This window comes from Chanodichthys erythropterus, chromosome 11 (assembly GCF_024489055.1).
Source record: "Chanodichthys erythropterus isolate Z2021 chromosome 11, ASM2448905v1, whole genome shotgun sequence".
NCBI classification, from domain to species: Eukaryota; Metazoa; Chordata; class Actinopteri; order Cypriniformes; family Xenocyprididae; genus Chanodichthys; species Chanodichthys erythropterus.
In genome coordinates, this window is record NC_090231.1 from 56,217,286 (window position 1) to 56,224,651 (window position 7,366).

The window sequence follows — 7,366 nt, forward strand, 5'->3', positions numbered from 1 at the left end:
AAACAGAATTCTGACATGAATTATTAAACGTTTCAATCAGTTTAAATGTTTTACATGTAGTCTTGTTCATGGAGAGCACATGAATGTTTGGAGCAGACACAGCAGCAGCCAGATTGACCTGCACATCTTCTCCCACTCCTGCTTCAAGGTTGTGGGGTTCAGGGGTCCATCATCATCTTCCTCATCCTCCGGATAAAAGATGTCCCCATTGAGAGGAGCAGCAGTGAGGGACATTATAGATGGCAAAGACAGGTGAAGGTGTTCACGGTGGTCAGCTGCTTCATCAGAATAAAGCTGCAGAATTGGCACAGCTGTGTGAGATGGCAGCAGGGCTGAAATATGTGATTGTAAGAACAATAAGTTTGAATAAAGCTTTGTTTCATGTGTTGTTGACTTGTATATGTATTTATTTATTGTGATGATTACTTTTATTCATTCTATAACTCATTTATGTTTCCTATTGTCTGTAAATGAAATATATTTATTTTATTCATGCATTAATTCATTGCTTGACTGTAAATTGAGATGTTCACCTTGGTTGTATTTGTCTAGTGTTTATTCATGCATAGCTATGTCATATGACAAAACATTACAATTTGCTTGTTTTAATAATACATTATTTTCTCTAAAAAATTAATATGATTAAGTATTGGTCAGCATTTATTATTAAGTGTTAGGGTGGTCTAGCAATGCTGTATGAACGTTCATTCTGGGGTAATCTTATCTTTAGTAGTAATACATTAGTCTTCTCCAAAGGTGAGATCTTCAAGCAGCTGTCCGACATCTCCTTTGTGCTGATGAAAACCGTACAAGGTATCGTTGTCAAGTTACTGGTGCTGTGAGGTGTTAGTGCACCTGTCACTCATATCTTTTTTATTATATTATTATTGCAGAACTAACAATGAGCAATCATAATGACAAAAAAAATAATAAAAAAATATACACAGAAAAAAAGCACAATGACAAGGTTAAATATCAGAATAATTCAACATAAGGCTTCAATATATATATATATATAATTTTTATATAAGCCTAAGGGATGAAACGACAGTTAAATTCAATGAGAAAAAGGAAAACAGGAGATTTAAGCCACTTTTGCTTGTGGATAAAATTGTATGCATATAAAATAAAGAAATTAACAACATATTCAAGAGATCGCGATTTTGGGTTTTCATCATATATATATATATATATATATATATATATGTATATGTATATATATATGTATATAGCCTATCTTTAAGGATAAAACTGTGGGTCAGATTAGTAGGGTTAAAAAAAAAAAATTTCAAGATATTTACAGATATGAATTAAACCTGTTGTAAAGTTGTTGCGCTTGTGATAACGTCGTAGGTCACATGATAACGTCAACATGGCGGATTATATCCGGATCACATTCACACTCAACGAGATTAGTACCTACTCTTTTAGGCTCGTAAAGTAAGTACTTACTGAAATTAAGTACCTACTCAGTGAGTAGGCGATTTCGGACGCAGCCACACTGTTAGCAATACTTTCTTACAACATGGCCGACAAAGTTCTGTCATGTGCAGGCTGATAGGCCCTTAACTCAATCTGCTTGCAATCGCATCATTCTCTATTGGGCACAGCTGATTGGTTCTTGCTGTATCAGCAGCCAATGAGCTCTAAATGCAATGAGCTTCAGATACCTGGTTAGCGTTTTCTGTAGCAGTCGCAGTGCGCTTTCCGAAATGCTCCAACCTCCCCAGCTCCACCTGTATAAATCTGCTATGGGTAATTGATGTATTAATTGAATTTCCCCTTTAGGGATTAATAAAGTAAATCATTCAAAAAAGCAATAACACCAGCGGTGATAACCAACAGCTTCAGCAATAACAGCAGCATCAGCAATAACAGCAATAACATTACCAGTGATAACCAACAGCAGCAGCAATAACAGCAGTAACAACTATAATAACAGCATCAACAATAGCATCAGCAATAGCAGCAGCAGCAGCGTAGCAGATCTATTCCGCCAAGACCAAACATATCAAAATTGTCATATCCATTTCCATTCCAAAAAAACTCTGAGAGTTGTCATGACAAAAATGTTTGTTAACTGGTAGGCAGTTCAGGGTGGTTACTATGATGTTGCTTTTCAGTTTCTATGGTTTTTGGGTGGTTAAGTGGCCCATACAAGTCTAAAGAGCACACCCCTAAGTCTCTGTGTTTTTTTGTGATAGGATTTGCAATGGGAAGTCTAATATATAATATATTTTGTTGTCTGATTACATCATTCATTCATTAGTAACACCTTAAAATAAATACATTCAATTATTAGGTATCATGGTACCACTAGACATCATGAACTAACAATGAACAACATATTTTTTACAGCATTAAAAAATCTAAGTTAAAGTAGGTTAATTTAAAAAAGTTCTAAATATAATTAATAAACAATATTATAAAAATTATAATACATTCTATTGTTCATTGTAAATTGATCACTCAAAAAAATGAAGATATTTTCAATATAACCTGAGAGATTTCTGCCCCTGACAGTCCATTCCCCAAAACGTTGACACTAAAAAGTTAAAGAAGAGAAACCATTGCTTTAATTAAGACTTTTATTCACATATAAACGTTGATCAATGCACACACATAGAGCAAATCAAATATGGTTTGCTCAAACAAACTCATTACAAAATATTGCTTCAAAGCACCTTTGGTTAGGAAACCATCTACTAAAAAAATATCAATCTATAAACAGAAGAATTAAAGTCACCATTAAATTAAAATGGACAATTCTTGTTTTTTTATATGGAATATTGGAGTATTTAGTATAAAAGATGTATTCATGCAGGTCATTATTTTTTTTTAACTCATGTGCCATCTTAATCTTTAATCAAAATAACTTCTCCTCCCTCTCGCAGTGACATCTCTTCTCTGATGATGTGTTTACTGGAGTTAGGGCGGGGCAACCTGTCACTCACATGAGATCCACCAATAGCAAACCATCATGATGGACAAAATCAAGTCCCGCCCTTGTTCTTGTTCCAGAAGCCGTTTCACTCAGATATACGTAACAATAGAGAAGAAAAGACTATCGCAACTATTGCAACATGTCGACTTTTAAAAATACAGGTGCCTGGCCAATCCATCATCTGTTTTCTGTATCTGCATCATCTCTTCGCCTTATTTCATGATATCCCGACTCCAGCTGGAGGATAAAGCAGCGTTAAGACCTGCTTGGATGGAATGGAATTAGTGTTAAATGAGAACAAAATCCTGTCATCTGTGTTGTGTTTGTCCAGGTGTAGATTATAGTAATGTCATCCTCCACAAGTTTGTCTGTGCAACAATATCTTCACCATTTCCCCAGAGACGAGTGTGACTCATGACATATGGAGTATGTATTTGAAACAGTGTTGTTCACTGCAGCAGAAAGTGGCATGTGAACAGTGAAGTATTGACCTCACAGGGAAGGTGTCAAGAGCACACAGTCCGGCCTCATGCTGTCATTCACCGAATTGAAAATAGCGAGGGAGGCTTGTTGTGTAGCGTAAAATAAGCTGTTCCAGAGGTCAATAGTCCTGGTTGTTCCCTTGCTTTTGTCCTCTCTTGTATAGTACATTACATCTGAAGATGGATCAGGAGAGATTTTCATGTTTTCATTTGAATAGTCTTAGGTTAAAAAAATATACACCGACATGCACAACACAACTAAAAAATGAAATGAAGTGGAAATTGCATAGTAAGATGAGGCGGACATAACGACTTAAAGATGGGGCAGAAAGAAACACACAATCATAATTTAAAGAGGACCTATTATGCAGTTTTACAAAGTCTTGATTTTGTTTTTGGGCTCTACTAGAATAGGTTTTCATGATTGAATGTCCAAAAAACACATTATTTTTTCACATATTTGGCATTATCGCAGCACCTCTTTTCACAGTTATCAGTAACGCTGTTTAGTTCCTGTCTCTATGAAGCCCCTCCTTCTGAAAAGCACAATGTGCTCTGATTGGTCTGATGGAACAGTGTGTTGTGATTGGTCAGCTGCTTCAAGTGTGTTTGGGAAATGTCCCGCCCCTTACCATAACGCACTAATAATGGAACTCAACCAGGCTCCGCCCCCTTTATTCTGCATATGCCTTGGGCAAAACATCTTTTTAAATAATGAATATTGCATACATATTGAATATAAGCAAAATAGGTCCTCTTTAACATCTGTTAGTCTATAAAACAGCAACAAAGTTTAATTTAGCAAAGGCCGGCACAGAAAAACCTCATTTCTGAATCAGAACATTACATTCTCTCATCATTGGTAAGCATAACAAAACTCTGCACAATTATTTTATTGTGCATTCATATTAGACGTTATTATCTATTCAAATTCATGTCTGTGTGCATGACTCATCTCGGCTCTGTGATAAAAGCTGTGTCCCAGGAAAAAAGGTCAGGCTATGTGTCAAGGCAGAACGGTGGCCTTGTTTTGCAATGAAAGAGTTATTCCTAAAATGGGCTCCTCCCAGTCTCCAAAAGGGCCGTGCATAAGATTTTAGAGCATAACTGCATGGAAAATCTGCTCTAATGACAGCCCAGGGCAAGGCTGTGTCCATTGTGCTTCTTGTTTACATGGCTTTGTGGAGATAATTGTATCAGAGGGAGGGAGAAAAGGCTTACGAACTGAATGGGGTCTTTGTTAGGCCAAGCTTCTCATTGTACTAAATGAGTTTTAGACGAGTAAGTAGCCAGTCATGGCTAAATGATGAGTGAAAAGCATAATGATTACTTCCTCTAAGGTGGTATAGAACCACACTTATAAAGAAACAAATAGTCTAATACAAAAAAAAAAAAAAAAACAGTAAATGAATCATTTCAAAAAGCGTAAAGACATAAATAAACAGATTAATACATTAATATCTGGTGCTCAGTCTGTGTAAATGAATTATTAGGTGTTTTGAGGAGGCGGACATGGTCATGGACAGTTGATGAAAACAGCTTTAGCTTCTTCTTGCTGAAGGTCCTGAACTATAAGATTTTATTTCAGAGTGTTTTAGTATTTTATTTCAGCTTGTTTACCCTAAGAATAATATTTTAGTTAGTAGTAATCAAGTTATAGCAATAAGGACAATTTGCAAATTGTTGTTGCACTTTTGAAAAGTAAATTTTTTGTACAGTCATTAATATAATATCTCTATTTATTCTTCTCATTCATGTATTATAATGTAGAAAAGTCATTGTTATTTTTGCCCTATGTGACGAGCAGGGCGAGCGAGAGCCGTGAGAGAACGGTGCGAGGCCGTTGACGCGAGAGATAATGAGCTCCACCTGCGAGGCGCACCGGCCTTGAGTCTCTCACGGAGGAGTTCCGGAAGCATTAAAGGAGGAGCGACGACAGTGAAGGATGAGAGAGGACCAGGCCTGGACTTTATTTTATGTTTTATTATGTTTGTGCACCCATGTTTGCCGGCATTACTTTAGTTTTGTATTTGACGAGGTGGGGTGGCTGCCCTCAGCCGGAGGAGACATCGCCGGCCGCCAGGGGGTGGAGGACGATCAAGCCGTCCACCGAGCGTCCAGTACCATCGCATGGCACCGCGAGGAAGAGCCTCTCGGCTGGCTGAGGACCGAGCGGCAGTGTGTCTGGGAACTGGACCAAGAATTTTTTTTCTCTCTTTTTCCTCTCTTCCCTTTCTCATTCTGTCGCTCCCTGTGCTTCCGTCTCCTTTCTCTCGTCTCATCTGTCCTTACCCACAGGTGCTGCGGCCGCTGAGACAGGCCCCGGGGGGAGGTAAACGCTGTTTTGGGGGTACCCCCGGCCTGCGAGGGGCGATGGAGGTATGTGGCGAGCAGGGGGGGCGAGAGCTATGAGGGAACGGTGTGAGGCTGGTGACGCGAGAGATAATGAGCTCCACCTGCGAGGCGCACCGGCCTTGAGTCTCTCACGGAGGAGCTCCGGAAGCATACAAGGAGCAGCGACGACAGAGAGAGGACCAGGCCTGGACTTTATTTTATGTTTTATTATGTTTGTTGTTGTGTGTTTGTGTTTGTGTTTGTGCAGACCCTCGCGGACGTCTGCCGGCATTACTTTCATTTTGTATTGGTTTATTTTCAATTAAAGTTTTGTTGAACGTTCGCTGGTTCCTGCCTTCTTCTTCCCATACTTACGAACTGTTTTACACCCTATTATCGACAAATGTCACAGATGTAAACAGAATAAAAGTAAGTCTGGTTGACAAATTAATTAAAGAAATTAAATTGCTGTAATTTAGATATTTTAAGGAAGTATATCTATAAAGCATATCTATAGGTATAGAAAACTTTTATAACTTGATTATTTACAGTACACATGATGAGAAAATTAGCAGGATGACTAACATAAAGTGCGGCTGCTGCTCAGTGAAGGACTGACAGTTAGTTTACATGAGTCTGTCTAATTGAACAAAACATTTTTGCTACCATCTTTTGAATACAGATTTTTGCAGGGTTTTTTTTTTCTCAAACACTTGGGACAAACCAACTAATAGAAACACCAACATCACAGTATTCTTAAAATTGAGTGCTAATAGCTATACTGACATTTTCACACCAAAATAATGTCACTTCTTGTGGGACGATGTCATTTCTTGTCCTTAAAGTGATTTTATATTTATTAGAGAACGTAGTTGATAAACACATAGAATATTTCATAATAAATTGCCATTTTGTTACCCTAGTAAAAAAAGTAAAAAAAAATCTATTTAAAATACATTTATTTCATGCTAAGTATACTTCAAATCAATTAACATATTTAGTGAAATATCGACTTACTGATATAAAATTATAATTTAACTCTATTAGGAGTATTTCTTTATTGCACAATGCACATTTCTTAATATTATGCCTAAAAAGTGTTTTAATGTCACTATTAATAAGGATTGTATGATCTATGTATAATAAAAGCAAGATATTTAAAGTGTACCAATCAAATATACTTAAACTATTTAAATTAAGTTTATTTAAATTTAGCATACTTTAAATATACCAGTTACCAAAAGTACAATTGCAGGGTGTTTTTATTAAGCACATAAATATGTAAATGCATTTGTAGTATACTTAGCACAAAATAAATGTATTTCAAATACATTTTAGTATATATTTTTTCACTAGGGTAGCCTCATCTATACAGCTACTCAAACTTATTCATCCCATGTTCGCTTTAAACTAAAATAAATGGGTATAATATTTAATAGGCTCCAATATGTTACGACATATGGCGAGGATATGAAAATATGAAGTAGAACAGACCCTGTTGAGAAATGACGGTAAATAAAGCGAAAGTAGCGTCCAGTCAGTCAGGGCGGGACCGGGAAACGCTCGTGCAGAAGGGAAGCAAGACCGACTCATTACACAAATGTTT